The sequence below is a fragment of the Callospermophilus lateralis genome, chromosome 12, assembly GCF_048772815.1.
Source record: "Callospermophilus lateralis isolate mCalLat2 chromosome 12, mCalLat2.hap1, whole genome shotgun sequence".
Taxonomy (NCBI): Eukaryota; Metazoa; Chordata; class Mammalia; order Rodentia; family Sciuridae; genus Callospermophilus; species Callospermophilus lateralis.
The window spans coordinates 61,034,409-61,057,556 of NC_135316.1; the positions used below are offsets into that span (position 1 = coordinate 61,034,409).

The window sequence follows — 23,148 nt, forward strand, 5'->3', positions numbered from 1 at the left end:
AGTGAGGCACTAAGCAAAAGTGAGGCACTAAGTGTTTTATTTAGAGACCCTGTCTCTAAATAAAACACAAAATAGTGCTGGGGATGTGGCTCGTGGTTGAATGCCCTTGAGTTCAATCCCGAGCACCTCCAAAATAAACAAACAAACAAACAAATAACTAAATAAATGGTAAGGGACAGCTAAAAGTTAATTGAGCTTGAATTCTACATATAATAGAATTTTATAACCTATAGGCTTACCCTCTAGATCCATTTATTCTACATTATGCTACTTTATATCCTCAGGCACATTTCTCCTATCCTCTCTCCCCTCTTCCCTCACCCCTGGTCAATACTATTTTGTTGTCTCAGTTTATATTTTATTTTTTTTATTGCACATATAAATGATGTCATATAATATTTTTCTTTCTATTTGTGGCTTATTTCAACTTAACATTTTGATCTTTTCTAAAATCATCCTCAAAGCCTGGTCCCCAAACCAGCAGCATATACACCACCTGGGAATTTATAGAAGTGTGAATTCTTAAGTATCTCTCAAGACCCAGTGATTCAAAAACTCTGGATGTGGGGCAAGCAGCTAGGTTTTAACAGGTTCTCCATGTGGTTTTTGTCAGATCAGTCTGGGCAGGCAATGGCCAAAGGAGGCAGATTTAAAAGGACCGCTGGACAGGCTTTATTGAGATGTCACTCCGGGGGAACTCGATCAGACCCACAGAGGGGACAGGAGAAGGGTCTGAGGAGAAACCACGTGGAAGCTCAATCGGACTGGACTTTTATGGGGCTTACAGTAGGAAAGGAAGGGCTTGGGACAGGAAAAGGTGTTTCTAGGGTCTCTTGCCCCCTTGGAGTTGGTCAGGGGAGTTGGCTGAACTCCAGGATTGGCCAGGGGGGTCTTGTTGATTGACAGGCGTTAATCAGGAGATCTGGCTGATTGACAGGCGTTTCCGCCGGCATCTGATTGACATTCTTTTTCCGCGTGGGCTGTTTTGTTTTAAGTTGCCACTAAGTCGCCACCAAGTTGCCATCACCAACCTAACAGTTTTGATACATGTTAAAACCCAGGCATTGCTGCTAATGCCTGGTATTGCTGCCTTACGAGCTGTGTTTGTCCTTTTTCATACCTGGGATATCCAGCTTCAGCCCTTGGCTTGGCAGGGCTCCTGAGGTCCAGCATGTGTTGCTGAATCTAAACTTCCACTCCCATTAGACATGATTGAGTCACTTGTTTATTGTATTATCTGTCACTCTCTCTATAATGCAGCCTTCAACATGGCAGGGCCTTGTCAGCCTTGTTTAGTGCTTTAATAATACTGCCAGCTCAATGTCTGACACAGGGTAAGCACTCTGTAAATGCGTGTAAAATGAGTGCATCCACCATGAGAATCTGTAAATAATAATTTGATTAGTGAATAATTTTATAAGCTCTACTAAATTGCCTGATATTTATCTTTTGATTGAAAAGAAAAATCCTTCACTTTACTTCAGAATGAAAAAAGGCAAACTTCATTATTTGTACAGTAAATATGTTTTAATGAAAGATATTGTTATCTACTCCTTCAATTAGCAAATTAATAAATAATTGTACATTAACTATTGATCCCCTAAGCACTGAGCAATTTGTCATGGTTTATAAAATGGAAAAGCTGACTTTGAGTTAATATCTTAAATAGGTTATCAAGGAAGAAATTCATATTATTCATATATCTACATGATGTAGATCACAAATGTAATATATAACTGATATTTTTTAAAGTGGTAATGACTTTGGCTATAGATCACTTACAACTGCACTATGCAATAACTTAAAAAAGTACATGGGTGACTGTTTTAATCAGGAGATGGTCCATGGAATACAGAAGTCTTGAACTGAATGAAATATAGAGCCACTGGTAATTTATTTGGTATGTGAATTTGTGTATAGAATAAAGTTAAAAAGAGAAATCTTGAGTTGGACCACACCAAAAAATCTGAGAAGGGCATCTCATAAAGGTTATTTTTAAAAAGAGTATTTCATATTATAACACAGAAAATATATTTTCAGCACTTAATAAATGTAGGTTTGACTGTATGAACAAGCAAATCAGGATAAAGATGAGAGAAGAACTCTAAAGAGAAATACAGTATTTCTCTTATCCATGAGTTCACTTTCCTTGATTTTAGAAACCCACAAAGAATCACAGTATAAAAGCATTAAATGAAAAATTTTAAAAATAAACAATTCATAAATTTTAACCTCCATACTGTTATGAACAGTATGATGAAATCAACCTGCTTTGACCATATTGAGAACTGAATCTTTCCATTGTCTAATAGGTCCACACTGTATATATGCTACCCATTTATTAGACACTTAATATCCACCTCAATTGTCAGATCAATCTACATGATATTGCTGTGTTTGTGTTCAAGCAATTCTTATTTTATTGAAGAATGGCCCCAAACTCCAAGGGTAGTGATGTGGAAATTTAGACATGCCAAAAATAAACTGTAAAGTACTCCCTTTAAGTGAAAAGTTCTTAATTTAGTAAATGAAAGGTGGTAAAATAATGTGCTGTGATTACTAAGGTTAATGGTAAGAATTAATCGTCTATCCATGAAAGTTAAGATGGAAAAAGAAAGGCACGTTATTTATGCAATCACATTTCCAACTGCAAAAGTTGCCACCACATGCTATGTGCTTAGATGAGATGGAAAGACATCAAATTATGCATATATAGGAAAACCCTAATGAGTAGAGTTTCTTCTCTGGGAAAACACTAAATGGCAGAGAACACTGATGCAGTGGAAGGGTGTGGAAGCCCTGGGGGCTCTGGAATGGGTAGCCATGGTGACTTCCTCAGAAACTTAAGTAGCCATCTCTAAGGCCACCGTTGCAGACATAGTCGAGGTCAGAGCCATGGCCATAGAGCTCATAGAGGCAGTACTAAAGATGAGGAGTCAATCAGTCACCAAGCTGGGCTACCTAGTCAAGAATATGAAGATCAAGTCCCTGGAGGAGATCTACTTCTTATCTTTGCACAACAAGCAATCTTATATGACTGAGTTTTTCCTGGGAACATCATTCAACGATGAGGTTTTATAGATGATGTCTGTATAGAAGCAGACTCTTAATGGTCAGTGGACCAGGTTGAAGGCATTTGTAGCTATCCAGGCTTACAATGGTTGGTTGGCCTAAGAGTTAAGTGCTCCAAGGAGGTAGCCATTGCTATCCAAGGGGCCCTCATCCTGGCCAAGCTCTCCATTGATGCTGTACAGAGAGGCTACTGAGGGAACAGGATTAGCAAGCCCGACACTGTCCCTTGAAAAGTGACAGTTGTGATTCTGTGTTAGTGTTGCTCATCCAGGAGGAACTGGGATTGTCTCAGCCACCATGCCCAACAAATTGTTGCTGATGGCTGGTATTGATGACTGCTTCACTTCTACTAGGGGCTGCACTGCCACCTTGGGCAATTTTGCTAAGGCCACATTCGATGCCATCTCCAAGACATACAGCTACCAGACTCCTGATCTCTGGAAAGATACTGTGTTCACCAAATCTCCCTATCAGGAATTCACTGACCATCTTGTGAAAACTCCTTCCACAGTCCGTCTATGGGAGGACCCTTACTCCAGCTGTGGCTACAATATAAGGTTTTCAGAGAAAAATAAAATGAATGTAACCTGTTTATAAAAAAATAAAAATAAAATAACATATAAAGTTTAGGACCATCTGTGGTTTTTGCATTCATTGGGGTCTTGGAGCATGACCTTCATGGATAAGGGAGGAGAACTATAAAGCTAAGACAAGATCATAGTACAGATTTTAAAAGGAACAACAGAAACTTACCTGAGTTTTACATTATATATTCTTTATTTGTTGAATTGACTGAGAAAATTTGTGTTGTTGTAGGCTAGCAGTTAAGTAATTTATCCTGCTACATATTTCCAAGCAAGTTTGAACCTTCAGGTACAAGATAGTCACATCAATTCTATCCTGTCTGTAATTTATTATTGTTTTTTTTTGCCATTGACTTTAATATCAGGTTTTTGAGGTACAGTTTTGTGTATTCCCCAAACCAGTCTTGACTCTTGCCTCATAAATGATTGTAAATAAATAGGGAAAAATAAAATCAGAAGATGGGAATGGTTTCCTATAGTTGTTTACTTGCCCAGAACTCTCGGGCTAATTGTTCTACAAATATCTTATCTTCTAGGAGGTAAGTTCATGATGCCAGGAGTTTTCAAACATAGAAACTTTGTTACCATATTATACTAAGGATCCTACCCCACCATTCTGTAGAAAGTACCTCCATCACTCTCACCAATCAAGTCCTCCAGAAGACACATTTTTGTTTTATTTAATTTCTTAATAGTGTTAGCCATAATAAACTATATCATTAGAAGAGCCTTTAATTTTTTATTTCTTTGTCCTATTTGTGTGTGTGTGTGTGTGCGGGGGGGGGGGCTGGGTACCAGGGAGTGAACTCAGGAGCACTTGACCAATGAACCCAATCCCTAGCCCTATTTTGTATTTTTTTTAATTTAGAGACAGGTCTCACTGAGTTGCTTAGCACTTCACTTTTGTTGAGGCTGGCTTGAACACATAATCCTCCTGCCTCAGCCTTCTGAGCTTCCAGGATTACAGGTGTGCACCATGGGACTTGGCTGTCCTATGTCTTTTTGAACTTTGTCCTTATCAGTTTTATTTACAGATGTATTTCTCAGATCATCTTTAAATAATCTAATCAGCCTCCTGTCTCGCTCTCATTAATCATGGTAATTTTTTGCTCACTTTTACAGATTCTGTTTTGAAATATATGTGATAACTTTTCAAGCACTTTTGTAAATTTGACTGAATTACTCCAGTTTGTGCCTAAATACAATCAACTGTCACCTGGACATATTTATGCCAGTATGAGGAACCCCAGCTCAGTACCTCTGATAAGGAACTCCTTGATTGCATCACAGTTATTGGTGTCCTCCCCAAAATCATGTGTTGAAATCCTCACCCCCAGCACCTATTTGGAGGTGGGGTATAAATAGGGTAAACAAGTTGAAATGAGGTAATTAGTGCCATTAGAATATAATCCTATATGACTCATGTCCTTGTTCAAAGAGAAAATTTAAAGGTTTATATACACACAGAAATGTCATGTGAAGAAGAAGGTAGAGAGCAGAGTGATACTTAAACAAGATAAGAAATTCCATTGGTTGTTAATAAATACCACAAGCCAGTGAAGAAGCATGGATTGACTTTTTCCTCATAGCCTCCGACAGGACCAGCTTTCCTGACACTCAAATCCCAATTTCTAACCCTCAGAACTATGAGATGACAAATTTCTCTTATTTAAGCCACTCAGTGTGGTAGTTAGCTACTATATTCTTGATAAAATAAATAAACACATCCAATTAAAATATGTGCAAAAGATTAAATACATACTTCAGAAAAGATAAATGATGAATAGCTACATCACACTGTGTTCCATATCATTTCTTATAAGAAAATGCAGAGTAAAACCAACATTAGATACTGTTGCCCAATAAAACTGTGAAAACATAAAATAAATGTAAAAACTATTAGTACCCTTGAAAATATGAAGTGGTGATAGGAGTGCAGAATAGCTAAAGCTCTCCTATGTTGCTAAGAAGGTTGTGAAATTCTTTAGTCATTGTGGAAAGTTTAGTAGTTTCTTACAAAGTTAAACGTTTATTTATCTCATGGTTCATTAATTCCACTATATATTCCCAAGAGGTATGAAAATTGGTGTCCATAAAAGATTTATACTCATGCAAGTTTTATTCAAATAGCCAAAACAGAAAATAACCATGTGTCCATCAAACTTACATACACACACAAAGCTGTCTTAACCTGTTTGGCAATAGAAAGGAATGGACCTGTAGTGTATGTAATGTGAATGCATTAATTTCCTAGGACTTTTGTAATTAATTAAGCTACACCATTTTGGCTTATAACAACAAAAATTTATTCTTTTACAGTTTTGGAAAGAAGAAGTCCAAAATCAAGGTGTTGATAAGGCTTTGCTCCTGCTAGGTGCTGTAGGGAAGGATCAATTCCTTGGCTTTTCCAGCTATGCAGTTTTTCAGTTCCATCTTCAATTGCCCTCTCCTTTGTGTGTTTAGTTCTATAGTCCCTCTACCTTCTCCTGTAAGACTATATGTCACTGCAATTCAGGATCACATAGATAATCTAGGATTAGCCCCTCCTCTTATTACTCTTAATTCTTTAGCCATGTAAGATAATATTCACAAGTGGCTGCTGCAAGCATGGACATGTATTTTGGGGTCAACATTCAGGTCAATACACTAGAAACTACGTCAACAGTTCTGTGCTAAATGAAATAAAATTTACAAATAGTGCATGTATTCATTTACAGAATTTTTTTTTAAAAAACTAGCAAAACATTATTGAAAGAAAACAGTTCAGTGGTTTCCAGGGATTAGAGATGGGTGGCAGAAAACTGTGAAGGAATGCAAGGAGACATTTTAGGACAATGGGCATGCATGATGGTGGTTCTTTGGTTGTACATATTTGTCAAACCCACTGAAATGTGTACCCAAATTGCTAATTAGAAGAATTTTAAATATACATTTTAGATGCCTTCAAATTTCCTTTCATTAAACTTTTCATTTCCTTCTTTTTTCTGTTTTGTTGTCTTCAAAAGTTAGACACTGCTATTATCAATAATGGAAACTTTAGATTGTACTTCATGAATTTTCTACTAGGTGTTTTTCCTTAGAAATGTGTAAGGATGTGACAATGTCTGGAAGTTCAGGTACCTTAGCACTAGAAGCAAAGAAATTGTTATCATAAGGAAAAGGAGAAAAGAGAAAATAGACTTAAGAAAACAAAGTGTTTCTTTTTCTTTTTCTTGTTTCCTATAAATATGGTCAATTGCTCAGTTTCTGGCTCTTGAATTTCAGCACCTATGAAACTTAAAAAAAAAAGAATGTAGTATGAGGCAAACATATGTTAGAGATGAAAAGACCAAAGAAGATCTATGGTCATATGAAATGAAGGCAACCAGTCATATCAAGACTGACTTTTCGTATTTGCTTAAAGTGTTTCATATAGTAACCTGACATAGTACAGATAATTAAATTATGTCATGCAATATATTGGAAAGGAGATGGTAACACATAGGGAATAAACTAAAATATTGAAATTAATAATAAATGAAATAACAAATTATTTCATGCAATTAAAGTATTAAATGCAATTAATGAGTCTATTAAGGAAGGACAAATATATATAGGACAAATGTATAAATTCAGTTAGCATCATATTAAATCATTATTTGTACCATTTTAGTGTCAGTTTATTTGCTTCCCCAGAATCACTAATTGCTAATCTTTATGTTTTATATATCAATATTACCTAACTGAATGTTTTTTAACATTGCCCTACATACACTCATACAATGACCTTCTTTCTTTTCTTCCTTTCTTTGATTTCTTCCTTCTTTCATCTATTCTCCCAATAAATTCTTTCTGCCTCCTTTTTATGACAGTTTATTTCGTACTCATTTCTGAAGTCTCAGATTCATCTTTGGTTTCAAGATTTCAAACTTCTTATTGTCCCATTAAGTTCTTCTTCTCTTGACCAAAACTTGAAGTACATCACTTTCTATTAGAGTCAAACCAACAAATTATCCCCACAAAAAAAAAAAAAAAAAGAAAAAAAGACTACGACTGACTCTAGTAAATTATGGAGTGTTGCCCGGTTGTTTCCCCCCTGTAAGTCCATAAGCTCTTTCATTTAAGACTTGTTTTTATTGTTTCCTTTTTCCTTTATTACTCATCTTGGTAAGTTAACACTAAACACAGTACTTGGTAGAGTACTGTGTAGTACTTGGTAGAGGAAGTCAGCAAAATGTTTTAAATGAATAAAAATAGAGCTGAAGGTGTTTCTAAAACAAAATGAAGTAAGTAAGGACCCTCCATTAATTTTCATTTGGAGCCAGAATTCATTTTGAGGGGTTAGGAGACTTGAGCTTACCCTTGTAGCATCCTGAGTTATCACTTTAGTCATCTCAGCAGAAGTTGTTGAACAAACAGTAGCTATATAGGGCTAATAAGCTTTCCTAAGAATGTTATCTCAAGATTCAAATCTGCTCAAAAACACTACCAGTAGCAAGAAAGGACAAAAAGAAAAAATGAAGAAAAAGGAGAAAACATAATTAGAATAATTTTTAGAATATGTTAAGTCTCAATCTACTTTGAGTCAGAATCTATAAACTTAGTATAAGCTTTTCCTTAATGTCTCAATGTTTATGAAATCTTAAGGACTTCACCTGATGTCTTCCCACTTATTGATTCTTGCTTTTATTTCTTGAGTTTTAGGGGACTTGTTAAGGAAGTCTGTGCCTGTCCCAAATGTTGGTGTGTTCAGCCTATGTTTCTTTCTGTAAATCACAAAGTTTCTGGTCTAAATCCCAGGTCTTTGTTCCATTTTGAGTTGACTTTTATGTGGGATGAGAAGGATCTAGTTTCATTCTTCTGTATATGGATATACAGTTTTCTCACCATCATTAATTGAAAAGGCTATCTTCTGCAATGTATGTTTTTGGCACCTTGAGAATCAGATGACTTATCAATATGGATTTGTCTCTGTTCTATTTGCTTTAGTCAGCTTTTTTTACTTCTGTGACTAAAAGACCTAACAAGAATGATTTTAAAGAGAAAGAATTTATTTGAGGGCTCACAGTTTCAGAAGTTTCAGTCCATAGACAACAAACTTAATTTCTGTGGGTGTGAGATGAGGCTTAACATCTTGGTGAAAGAGTGTGAAGGAGGAAGCGGCTCACCCCATAATCAAGAAGCATTGTCCAAATGCAAAATATAAACCCTAAAGTCACACCTGCCTTCAGTTACCACTCAGTTATTTCCCATTGGCCCATTAGGTATTAATTCACTGATTGGATAAAAGCTCTCATAACACAATCATTTCACCTATACGCTTTCTTGCATTGTCTCAGACACAAGCTTTTAGGGGAACACTTAATATGTAAACCATAACACCATTGGCCTTTATATCTGTTTTGATGCAAATACCATGCTGTTTATTTTTTATATCTCTGCATCATAATTGAGATTAGATATTGTGATTCCTCCTTCTTGCCCAGGATTGCTTTGACTATTCTGGTCTTTTATTCTTCCAAATCACTTTAGGACTGCTTTGAAAAATGCCAAAGGTATTTTGATGGAGATTACATTGAATTTGTACAGAATTTTTTGTAGTATGGCTGTTTTGACAATGTTATTTCTGTCTATCTGCTAAGGGTCTCCTCAATTACTTTCTTCACTGTTCTATAGTTCTGCACAGCAAAGGAAACAAGAGCCTGAAGAGAAATCCTGCAGAGTAGGGGAAAACCTTTGCCAACTGTTCCTCTAATAGGGGATTAACATCCACTCAATAAATGACAAAACAAATGAACAGACATTTCTCAAAAGAAGAAATATAAATGGCCAATTAATATATGAAAAAAATGTTCAACATCTTTAGCAATCAGGGAAACTAAAATCAAAATCAAAACTATACTAAAATTTCATCTTACTCCAATAAAAATTACCAAGAATACAAATAATACTGGTGAGGATGTGGGAAAAAAAATTACATTCATACATTGTTGGTGGGGGAACAAATCCATACACCCACTTGGGTAAGCAACATGAAGATTTCTCAAAAGACTTGGAATGAAACCACCATATGATCCAGCCATCCCACTCCTGGCATTTTATCATAAAGAATTAAAATCATCATACCATAGTGATTCAAGGACAACAATGCTTACTATTGCACAACTCACAATAACCAAGATATGGAACCGACCCATATGCTCAAAAAAAAAAAAAAAACCCTTCTGTTGATTTACTTGTGTTTATTAAGCAATAGTTATGGGATAAAATTTGATATTTCATGATATGCAAATTTTAATGTTTGTTTTCTTAATGTGTAATGTTGACTGGAATTCATAGCTTGAAATCTTCTTAGTATACATCATTAATCCTTTTCATTGCCCAAGGGAGCAAAAATATATGTAGAAACAGAATTAATTGACTCATATAGTTTATCCATAGAGTGATAAACAAAATCTGTAACATTAAAAGCATAAAATTAGTATAACACGAATTAAATAGAGAAATAACATTTAAGTGTATTGATTTTAAAAATTATAATTAAGAAAATGAATTATATTAGGCTGTAATTTTAAGCTACATATTTATATAAAAAGTTATATACACTTAAATCTTATGTAAATATACATATCCACATATGCATATGAAAATATATATTATTTATTTGTGTTTCTTTTTGTAATTTGAAATGAACTAAAATATATACAAAACTGTGCAATTAATTGATTCAAAAATATTTATTCTGTATTTAACCCATAATAGGTTTTCTTGTAGTTTCTAGAAAAAGGAAAAACAAGAGGATCAAGATCCCTGAACTTACATAGTTTATATTTTAATAAATTATCAATAATCATGCAGCAAAATTATCTCATTATGGCTGGAAATGTTAGTAATGATTAATCTCAATTTCATACCCTTTTACTTTAGCTTTATGCTTGTTATTTTATTATATAACCACACTTTGCCAACTTTAAGAAATTGTTGGATTTAAAAAACCTTTTAAAACTTTTGTTGATTTCAAAAGTTTCAGAGTTTGATTCCTTTCCTCTTTAACATCTATTTTTAGCTTTCTGAATCTGTATTCCATTTAAAAATAACTTTGAATATGCAGAAATTTCTTGTACATTTTGGTTATTTGACTAAATGTAAGGGAGCAACCATGTAACCATGTTTAAAATATTCACTTATTGAGACTCCAGTAATACTGATATATTTCACTTAATTCTGATCACTAATGTCAATGAAGATCACACAATTCTATTGAACAAACTGACATTATAACACCTTTAATTAATTTGTTTACTATTTCTAAATTAAATATCAATTAGGGCCTACTATGTTCTTGATAGGGGAAAATAAAACACTAAGGAGTGTATACAATGGTTTTATCTTCTGGAATTCAGATTAGTGGAGAAGATAAAAAGTAATCTAAGAGCAAAAGCAAGTAAATACATAAAGGTAAATATGCTCTCAACTGTATCCAAAGCAAAACCACAGTTTCTTCCCTCCCCTTTTTAGTACCCATGTAGATGCCAAATATTATCTCCATGAAGTCCTTGTTTTTCAGTAATCACTTTACATGTACTTGGACAATCTATTTTAAAATAGTAAAACCATATTTGTTTTTTAAAAATACTTATTCAATATGCCATAAAATAAAACCATGTGGTCTGTGTTTGGACATTTTTGGAAATATGAAATCACACTGTTTATTCTTAGAGGAGGACATACAATCAATCAACAAGTACATGAAAAAATGCTCACCATCTCTAGCAGTCAGAGAAATGCAAATCAAAACCACCATAAGATACCATCTCACTCCAGTAAGATTGGCAGCCATTAGGAAGTCAAACAACAACAAGTGCTGGCGAGGATGTGGGGAAAAGGGTTCACTTGTACATTGCTGGTGGGACTGCAAATTGGTGCAGCCAATTTGGAAAGCAGTATGGAGATTTCTTGGAAAGCTGGGAATGGAACCACCATTTGACCCAGCTATTCCCCTTCTCGGTCTATTCCCTAAAGACCTAAAAAGAGCATACTACAGGGACACTGCTACATCCATGTTCATAGCAGCACAATTCACAATAGCAAGACTGTGGAACCAACCTAGATAGATGCCCTTCAATAGATGAATGGATAAAAAAAAATGGCATTTATACACAATGGAGAATTACTCTGCATTAAAAAATGACAAAATCATAGAATTTGCAGGGAAATGCATGGCATTAGAGCAGATTATGCTAAGTGAAGCTAGCCAATCCCTTAAAAACAAATGCCAAATGTCTTCTTTGATATAAGGAGAATAACTAAGAACAGAGTAGGGACAAAGAGCATGAGAAGAAGATTAACATTAAACAGGGATGAGAGGTGGGAGGGAAAGGGAGAGAGAAGGGAAATTACATGGAAATGGAAGGAGACCCTCAGGGTTATAGAAAATTACATACAAGAGGAAGTGAGGGGAAAGGGAAAAAATATAAGGGGGAGAAATGAATTACAGTAGAGGGGGTAGAGAGAGAAGAGGGGAGGGGGGAGGGGGGATAGCAGAGGATAGGAAAGGCAGCAGAATACAACAGACACTAGTATGGCAATATGTAAATCAATGGATGTGTAACTGATGTGATTCTGCAATCTGTATACGGGGTAAAAATGGGAGTTCATATCCTACTTGAATCAAAGTGTGACATATGATATATCAAGAACTATGTAATGTTTTGAACAACCAACAATAAAAATTTTAAAAAATGAAGTCACACTGTTTAAATGGAATTTGTGATTGTATAATAATTTAAACTCAACCATTTTCAGTGTTATCACTTATACATTAAATATAAAGTACAGAGGTGAAGAAGTGCATGCTACTTTTCATGAGTTTTATTTTGTTTTTCATTTGTTTTGTTTTCTTCCTTGTCCCTACATAAAAATAAAAATAAAAAATCTCTTTTAAATATGTTAGATTCCCAACTGGACCTTAAAATACCTAAGATCTCTTACTTTCTCCATAATGACAATGCCATATATTAGACAGTTCCTTAATTTTTGATACCTCAATTATATAAGATTGTTCATACATGGGTTAAAAAATATTGCATTTAGTTTCTGTAAATACTAGTCTTAACAATATTGATTTCAACTGTTTTTGCAATAAAACATCTTAATCATTTTTGAAGGGCTATGTGAATATTTTGAAAGTATATATGCAAATGATTTGGTTTCTTGGTTTGACTAAATGAAAGAAAATTTTGGAATTCTAGTAATCCATAGGATTCAGATGGTAGGGTTTTGGGAAATCCAATGCATGTAGTTCCAATGGCAAGTGCTTATATAACTTTCTACTTCTCTGGTTACTGCCTCTGACACATGGTTTCTTGACTAGTCTTATTCAATTTGGATATCAATAATTTTTGTAAAATCAATATGTGGAAGCAATAATTAACCCACAAGACACTTGCTCAAAAAGATAAAGACAGCATTCTGGTTTCTCAGAATTATTTTCTAATATCAGTATCTTCAGTTTCTTCAAATACTCCTAAGAGTTGTTCTCATGTTTTCTCACCATAATTAGCAGCAAATAGGAAGCATTCTCATTTCTTCAGGGGCCTGAAACTTCCACCACTCTGCTTCATTCACAAAGAGCAATATACCTTCTGTCTTCAGAAAATATGTCCAAACCTCAAGTCTGTATATGTGTTTCTCCTTTTTTTATTTTATGCAGTTTTAGCATATTGAAAGCATTTAATGAACTATTAGAAGGTAACCACATTTAGTTTATTCCAATTCAAATCTTGATAAAATTCTCATTTTCTCTCATTTCCTTTTAAAAGCATGACTTACATAATTATTTACTTCTGTATTCATAGAATAATATTGCAAAGGATTTTTTTAATTTCATGAATTTTACTTTCCTTTTCTATGGCTCTGTCTTTCTCCCTTTTCTTCTTCTCTGACCCACAGATAACCCCACACCCACACTCAGCACATGGACATGAGCACATACTAGAGAACTCAAGTAACAATGTTTCCTTTCATATCTTTCTTTATGTTCTTAAGTTTTTATATGTATATTATGGAGCTGGTTAAAACTGTAGAGGGACTTTAACCAACACATTTATTTTAATTTTTAATTCAATGATAACATGGTTTCTTTCAAATCACTTAATAAAAATCTAATTCACCATTTATGGTGGATGTGTAATATGACAAAGTATAAATATATTATAATGTTATAATTTATACAAATTTTCCTTTATCTATAGAAATTCATTTTATTTCAGGATTCTTTGTAACTCTTAACAATGTTATAATAGCATAATTTCTCCCATATCTCTATAGATTGGTATTTTTGGTATTTTGGTATCTGTGGGATGAATCATCCAAGAATGGATGTTTTAGTCAGCTTTTTTTTTTTTTGCTGCTATGACCCAAAGACCTGATGAACAATTTTAGAGGGGGAAAAAATTATTGTGAGGCTCACGTTTTTCAGAGGTCTCAGTCCACAAACAGCTGGCTCCATTCCTCATGGCTCCAGGGGAGTCAGAACATCATGGCAGCAGATTATGGTGGAGGAAAGTGGCTCAGAATACTGCACCAGGAAGCAGGGAGAGTGAAAGAGAGACTCCCCTCACTGGGGACAAAATATATACCCCAAAGGCACATGTTCAATGACCCACCTCCTCTAGCCATTTGGTATGAGTCTACCATAACCCCCCAGTTAATCTCTATCAAGAGATTGATTCACTGATTGGATTAAGGTCGCCATGATCCAATCATCTCACCTCTAAACCTTCTTGCATTGTCTCACATGAGGTTTTAGGGGACACCTCATTTCTTAACCATAGCAATGGTGTTAATGGACTAAATGTGATATATCTATGTCTTTATATATTTCCCAAATGCTTTGCTAAGAAGCTGTAATAATTTATATTTACATGAGCAATATATTACAGAGTCCTTCAGCATAATTTTCTACCAGAAAGATAGGAGTTAAAGGTGTTTTTAAATTGTGGCATTTGATTCCTATAATGTGATTGTTCATTGTTTCTTTGCTTTGCTTTATCCTGAAAACTAATGAATCTAAGCATCTTTTCATTAGAATTTGTTCTTGTATTAATTGCCTCTCCAAGTACTTTGCACATTTTCTAATATTTAGCACACTTCATGTCATTTATCAAGTACTACTATAAATTAAAGATAATAACTCTATCTTTAGCATTGCAATATTTTGTTGTAATTTATTATCTACTCAGGTATTTTTATGTTAGCATTGATAGTTTTTTTTTGCCCTGCTCTCGTTTTTTGAATCAAATAGGTCCCCTTTTAGCTTTTCAGTTTCTAGTCTTGGTCAACTCATCAACACCTTTACCATTCATATAGTCTCCTTAGTTATCATTTTTAATATTTAAGTTTAAACTGTGGGTAAGTTATTTTAATATATGTTGAATTATTGCTACACGTTTATTTTCTTTCAAAAAATATAAATTTGAACTTTCCCATGCCATTAGGAATATAACTCTTTATAACTGACCCCAAACCATCTTTGCCACATAATAAATTATAATACATATTGCGTTCACTTTTCAGATTCCTTATTCTATTCGATTATTTTTGGTCCCTCAGCAAATACAATTGATAAATTTAATATATAATTGTATTCCTAGGAAGAAAAATATCTGGACCTATTTTCATCTGGCCACACTACAGGTATTTATTCTTATATAAAATTATTAAAATAATTATAGAAAATTAAATCAATAATAACTCTGTTGGTATCCCAACTGAAATTTCTGACATGTATATTTTTATAATTATTTAATTTTAACTAATACACTTTTTGTTTATAAGGACATGAAGTTTATTTATATTTTTAACAAGATTTTTATAAAGGCTATAGTATTTTCTAAATTTAAAGACTTTCACTACTTTGTAATATATGTTGTGTCCCTTTCCTGTGAGCTTATTACTAAAGTTGAAAATAATGTTTGATTATCATAGTAAATTAATATAAAAATCACATTAGAAAACTTTGGTTTTAATTCCAGTATTAAACAAAACAATCATAACAAAAAAGCAAAATATCTTTCTGTTGTTTGGTTGTTTGGTGATTGTTTCATTTTATAAAAATTTCAATATACTGACAAAAACATGCAAATAAATTTAATAATGGAAAATTCTGTTCAGATCTTAATTTCAACAGAAATTATTTTAATATTATACTTTAATTTCTATTTTATTTTATCTAGGATAATATTATCAATGCTGCAGATTTTAGGAAATATTCATAAACATTAATAAGATCATCAAGATCATATATTAGGGCTGGGGATATAGCTCAGTTAGTAGACTGCTTGCCTTGCACACACAGGCCTTGGTGAAATCCCCAGCACCACATACACACAGGAAAAAAAAAAATCATGTGCTGTTTTCTCCTTCAATTTGTTGATGTTATAAATTATGGTAAGAGACTTACCAATATTAATTATAATTTACTATAATAAAACAAATTATACTTAAACCATTTTGTTATAATTTCAACTATGTATGGATTCTATTACTCAACATCTATCTATTTAGAATGTTGCATATATGTTAATAACTGAGAGTGATCTACCGTATGTTTGTATGTTATTTTACAAGTTATAACCATCATTTACTGAGGAAGAGTGCTTTGTTACTTTGTTCCCTGCTATATTCATCATATTTAAACCTGTATTATTCAATATAGTATCCTTTAGCCACATGCAGGTATGAAAAATTAAATTAGTTAAAGTTCAATTCCTCAGTTTCATAAGTTATGTTTCAAGTGCTTTTGTGACTGGTACCACCACTTGGGACAGCATAGATTTAAAACATTTCTACCAGAATTGCAAGCGCCATAAGGAGCCCTGCCATGAATGGCACACATTTTGACAATGCAGTACAAAACTGGGTTGGCAAAGTTTCAAATTTCAAGTAGTTAGTTACATTTTGGTAAAAGGCAAGAAGCAGTAGAATTGCAAAAACAAAAACAAACAAAAAAAAACAATACATAAAATGAAATCAGGATCTAAATTCAGATGATATACACAAAATTTTACTCTCATCAGCACTTGACAGGATATTCAGACATTGTAGCTGATGTGAAAAATAATAATGGTTGAGAAGCCCTTTATACATTAAGGTAGACTTTAGTGGCTATTCATATTGCATAATAGAACTGTACATGTTTGTGTAGAACAAATTGACATGAGCCAAGTTAATCCCAGAAATTCAATAAGACATGTAAATTTTATATATATTTTTTTTTCTTAAGGAGACATTTCTTCTATATAATTGAAATCGAATTCATGTTTAATTTAAAGACAAGAATGTTTAATATCATTATTTTAATATCAGAGATTACTGTTACATATTGTCATTAGAAAATACATGAAAATTTCAAATATAAAACTTTCAACTTTTCTTTTTGAACAATCAAGGGCTATTTAAATATTTAGCTTCCTACTATCTTAAAAAATAATGAAAGCAGAATTGAAAAGAATCAACGTATTGTGTGTGCCATATATATGTCATTTATAACTGAGGGCTACATTTAAAACTATTCTTAATATCCCCATTCTGTATTATGTGTACCTTAAATTTTTTATATAACATGCCATCCCTTACTCAGACATTGGAAATCGACATTTCATATAAGATTTGAACCATTAGCTGGGAAATTAATGTAAAGAAGTGAATTAATACAAGGATTAAAAGAATGTTTTGGGACATTATTTTTAAATTCAAGATACATACATATATTTTATTTAATGGGTCCAGAAAATTTATAAGGAAAAATTCTTTACAAACATATACTATTATGTACTTTTCTTTAAAACAAAATAAGAATTGAATGGGATTTTATACTAGCGTGATTGTATCCCCTTGTAAATCACCAAATAGGACATGAAGAAATTATAAAGCAGAAACAATAATTGCTTAAGGGGAAAAAAATCTAAAGAAGGCAAAGAACTCTTTAACTGCCAACAAAAACTAGAAGGAAATTATAGAATTTATTTGACTCAGCCTGAGTCATGAGAAGCCCAGAAAGAAAAATTTTGAATGCATTATTAAAATTCGGACATGGTAAAAAGCAATCAATTATTAAATTTTAAAAAACAATATCAAATCACAATTGTATACTAGCAGCATATATTAAATGTAAATATTCTTTTATCTATAAATCTATCTACCTACCTTATAAGTTTCTTTAAATCTAGAATTTTCCAAGTAATAGTAAAATTAGCTTTCTAGGGTTAAAATATTTCGTGTAATCTATATAGCATGAACTTGTAAAAAACTTTCATATTTTCAGTCTATTACCTCATTTTGTGACTCAGAGAACTATGCAATCAAATAAATTACTGTCACTTTCATCATGGTCTAATTCCAAGTTATATTTTATATTGTCAGTTAACTCCACTAAACTACCTGGGATTCTGGCTTAATTAAAAATGTATGTTTATTATTTGAGAATAAGATGGAGATTATAAAACATTTAAGTGTATTTTTGAATTTTGTATATTTGTTTAAAAGATTTTGAAAACTTAAAAATCCATTATTTTTTATTTTCCCCAAAATGTCTCTGCAAACAGGGTAAATATTCTGTTATTATAAATGCTCAAATGTTATGATACTGAATCTTATTATGTAATAGAAAAAACTTCTCTTCCCCTTTTAATTGAATAGATGTCATTACTATTTTTAGTATATAAAGCTTGGTCTGTGCTTCTGAAAAATACACTACATATAATTCATTTGAGTATTCAAAAATTTCATGGATTTACTTATTTTTTATGGTCATCATGAGGATTTGCTTTAAAATATTTATCATATCTGCCTCAACTTACTTAGCTATCCTTCCAGGACTACTCAGCATCTGCTTTTCCCTTTTATTCTAATTCCTAAATGATTCCTCCTCTTCTACTCTTAACTTCCTCTACATTAACCTCCTCTTTATAAAACATACCAGTTTATTATTTAGACTTTAAAGATCAGAGGTCCTGAACCCAGTGGAGGTCCTGAATTGAGGATACTGAATGGAAAGCTGGAGAAACCATGTGAAAACACTGCATAGATTAGAGAAGCAGAGAAGAAAGAGATACAAATTTGGTGGTGGGGGGAAATATATATCTATATATATATTACTGAAACCTAGGAATGAATCATCCAAAAAGATTAGAAGAAATAGCACTTAGTGCTGACACACTGCCTATTTTCCCCAGTCAGATCGGGGGAAAATGTCTTGTAATTCATAAAATTGGGCTGAGTATTCAAAAAACTATTTCCTCAATAGTGGGAGTAATTAACTGGAGACAGAGCACTGTTCCAAATCCAACAAACAAATCTTTAAAACAATATGCCATAGATAAACCTCTCTCCAACTAACTATCGCAGGAGGAAGCTCTAGACTTTTAGGAATATGAAGAAAGCCAGCCCCCAACAAGGTAAAATTCATAATTTCTGGTTCTCGGTCAAGGATTACTGGGCATGCAAAGAAGCGGAAAAAAAACATGACTTCTAACAAGGAGGATAATCATTCTTCAAACTGTCAACCGATAATAGAAGAAAACCTTTTCTTCATGACGGTAGCTTTCCTAAACATTATAAAACATTATAAAGTGACCTTTATATCCTTGTCCCAGATATGATTTGCTTCCTGTCCATAAATATAGTACTTGATCAACACCTGTTTGAGGTACTAAGAGAAGTAGAGCAAGACTGAAAGCACATTTCATTCTTTCACAGATGGTCATAAATTCAGTGATTCTAGAACTGGAAATTATAAGTAGTAGTTTCCTTAGTAAAGATTTTTTTTTTTTAACTTCTAGGATTGATATGTTTCTTGAACAGGCAGCTATAGTGACTCCTCTCTGAGGTTTGCTGAACTTGGCAGAAACAGCAACTCCCTTGGTATTCCTTTTCAAGTATCTCTGATTATCATCTTGGGTAGTTAGTAGGGAATCTGTTTCTTCATGCCCCACAGTGAACCTATCATATAGAGCATCCCAAGTTATGAACCATGTTATTTCATACCCAAAGGGGTGTGAATGACAAAATTTTTATTTTCTTCACATTCACTGGGTAACTAGTTTGAGGAGCAGGTCAGAATCGGTACAATCACTCAGATTGGACATGAGAAGACTAAATATTCCACACGATGTGAGCCATTTAATTAAATATAATAAATCCATTTCTGCCAAAACCCAAATAGAATTTATTCTATTTTTTCCCACATGACTAGTTATTAATTCAGTAGCAGTTCCTGGAATATGATTATTTTAACCTGGGATATCCAGAAACTAGACAGAAGAATTTGATCATCAGCAATCTAAAAAGCTGAAACACAAAATGCTCCCAAATGCAAAACTTTCTGAGCACTGATAATGATACCACAAGTGGAAAATTCAACATCTGACCTCACGTGATGGGTAACAGTCAAAATGTAAGTACATTAAAAATATTGTATAAAATTAACTTCAGGCTATGTGTTTAAGGTGCACATGAACCATAAATGAATTTTGTGTGTAGACTGGATTTCATCCCCAAGATATCTCATTAGGTATACCCAAATACACCAAAATCTGGAAAAAAAAAAAAACCTGAAATCTAATGAACTTTTACTTCCAAACATTTTAGATAAGGGATGTTCAAACTGTATTGCTTTATTAGGGTGTACTGGCCTTAGAAAAAGAATAAAAGTACTCACAGAGGTGAGGAGGGAATGATTATGAGAGTTTATTATTAAGCTCATCTTCATTAATTGTGATTAATTTCTTATTACCAAGACACAACTTTTTTTAAAATTTAAACTGTGTTTTGCTCCCATATAAGGTGGGAGAAAAGAGGAAAGAAATTTTATTATGACCTTCTTGCCCCAGAAAGTGTTAAATACTTATGCATTCACTATTGTACATGTGTAAACCTTGATTAGGTTATAGTTGCTTGAAAAGAGAAGCCAGGGCTAAGAAACAAGACCTGTGGGTATTAACAGGAGGTGCAGTGCAAACAGGCTGGCCTGCATGGGGTTAGTCAGAACTCAGGTAGAACTGCTCCCCACATGGAATTAGAAACACAGGAGACCAAGAGAATTGAAGTGGTTCATGAGACATTCTTTTACAATGGAGCCTTCTCATAAGTCATTAAGTTTCCTTCACACTGGTCAATATCAACTTGTGCTTTGAGGTTCATCTAAATGTTACTTTAATTTTGACTCTTAGTTCTCTTTTCTTCTATATGGAGCCTGTTATGTTTTATCATACCATTATTCCTCCCTTCTGTTTAGCACATATTATCATTTATTGATAAGGATATTTATTTAAGATAAAAAACATTCTTTAGTTTAAAGATCCTCAAGGACATAGATCATTTAAATGTCTTTAACAGTATTTTCTCCATATAGAACTATGGTTGGAATTTAATAGATAACTAATGAATATTTGTTAAATTAATGAACAAATTATTTTATTATGATCATATCTTTATCTTAGTCTTGATAAAGAAGAAGGAAGATGAATATAAAATCCACCTACATAGCATAAATTGAATATTTCTACTTCAAAATTCCAGGTCAATTTGCTAGAGTTAAGGCATTACAAGAGAACCATTATTTACAGGTACCTCCTGAAAATAAAATAACACTTCTTGTCTTATGAAAACATGTTTTCACACAAGCTTTCAGAGGCTGGCAGTATGTTCACAGACATTATAGTATCAACAAGTATTTTTTTTCTTTTACTTTTGCCATAGGTCATTGTTATTACTCTTCTCAGTTCAAAGAATAAATTTGACACAGTAAAAAGTATTAATTCACATAAAAGTGTTATTTTATTTCCATTTTAATATTTACTGTTATTAGAATTAACTAAATATAGATGAAACAATTAAAATATTACTTATCATTAAATGAATCTTTATGTTGGAAATATTATGTACAAATAATATGTATGAAAGTATAATAAGGTAATTGGTTAAATGTGAATATACAAATATGAAAGAGTTCTAAATATGAATCTTTGATCTAAAATGTGTTAAATATTTCACTTCAAATAAATTTATTAACCTCTCTGATCTTTTTCTAATATATATGTTATCTATATACTTGGCAACAACATATTTAAGGAACTCCAAGTAGCCAGAGATTGTAAGACAAATCACAATTTTATATATAATTAACAATGAAACCAACAATTACACTATAGCTTCCCATAAATTGTAGCATGATTCCTGGTTTTGGAGACTTTAAAATTAAAAATTTTTAAAAAAGAATTAATTGGCTTAAATTGATGAAACAGTGAGGTTTGGTGATAATCAAATGAAATAATGAATGCACGGAGCTTCATAACATTATCAACACAAAAATATATTGAAATATGTATATCATTACTGAAATACTGAAAAAAACATCTTACAATCTATCTAAATGGGTTTTTTGTTGGTTGTTTCATAACATCTGTTTTCAAATGTTTTCCCTTTGACTAGGTGTAGCAAGCTTTGGCATAATCACTTTTATTTCAGTTTATTTCCTTTGCCCCTTTGAAATCATTTTATTTGGTTTAAAAATTCAACAGTAATTTTTTTGATTTAACAATAAAGGGAAGTATAAAATGAATAAATAGGTTTGCAATCCAAATGTGTCTGCTTTAGTTTGATGTATAAGTTTATTCACTAGGTTGAAATACACTTGACTGTTTAAATAGATCATCCACACTTATATTCCTGATTCTCACTTGTTATTTATAGTACTAATGTTCTCTCATATTTGTCAAATTCTTTCAAGATTCAATCTTGGTACACAATTCTACTTTGATGATCATATGTATATTTTCTAACTACATTCATTTTCATCTTTGAAAATCAGCCAGTATCTAAATTAAAAAATGACTCATATATAATTTTATGAAGTGTTTATTGTTATAGTTGTCATTTTTATAAATCAGATAGATTTTAACTTATTGAAATAGCATAGATTGAAAGATTTGCCTACATAACATATGTTATTTTTGTTTTACATATATTTCATTTAAATGTATGATATGTCTAAACATAACATTTCATGAATTATCAATAAAATAAAATAGATCTCTACTTCCTTTATTTATTTTTACTTATTTTTGCTGGATCTGGGGATTGAACCACCCACTTAAACATGCTGAGCACATATTCTACCACCAAACTTCAAACCCAGCTCATGCTCCCTTAGATGATCATTAAGAATAACCATAGTTGGGGAGATCCATGATGGCAGGCCAGAGGGAAGCAGCTTTCTGTGTCTCTCCATATCCTGGGAAGTAGTGAGATTACTGCTTCTCTGCAAGTGATAAGTACAAAAAGAATCTCAGTCACTGTGCCTGTCCAGGGCTCCAGGCCTCAATGTCAGAGTACATCTCAGCACCTGTGTAGAACTTTCAGTCACCTACCTGAGCAGAAATCACAGACACTGTTTCCATGCAGGACATCCAATAGCTTCCCATGCGCAGAAATTCTGGCTGTCACTCCCAAG

General features: G+C 32.9%; 1 pseudogene; it reads left to right on the plus strand.

Moving 5' to 3' along the window:
- Window positions 1-2,759: 2,759 nt before the first annotated feature.
- On the plus strand, window positions 2,760-3,628 carry LOC143642368 (small ribosomal subunit protein uS5 pseudogene; annotated as a pseudogene).
- The last annotated feature ends 19,520 nt before the right edge of the window (window positions 3,629-23,148 follow it).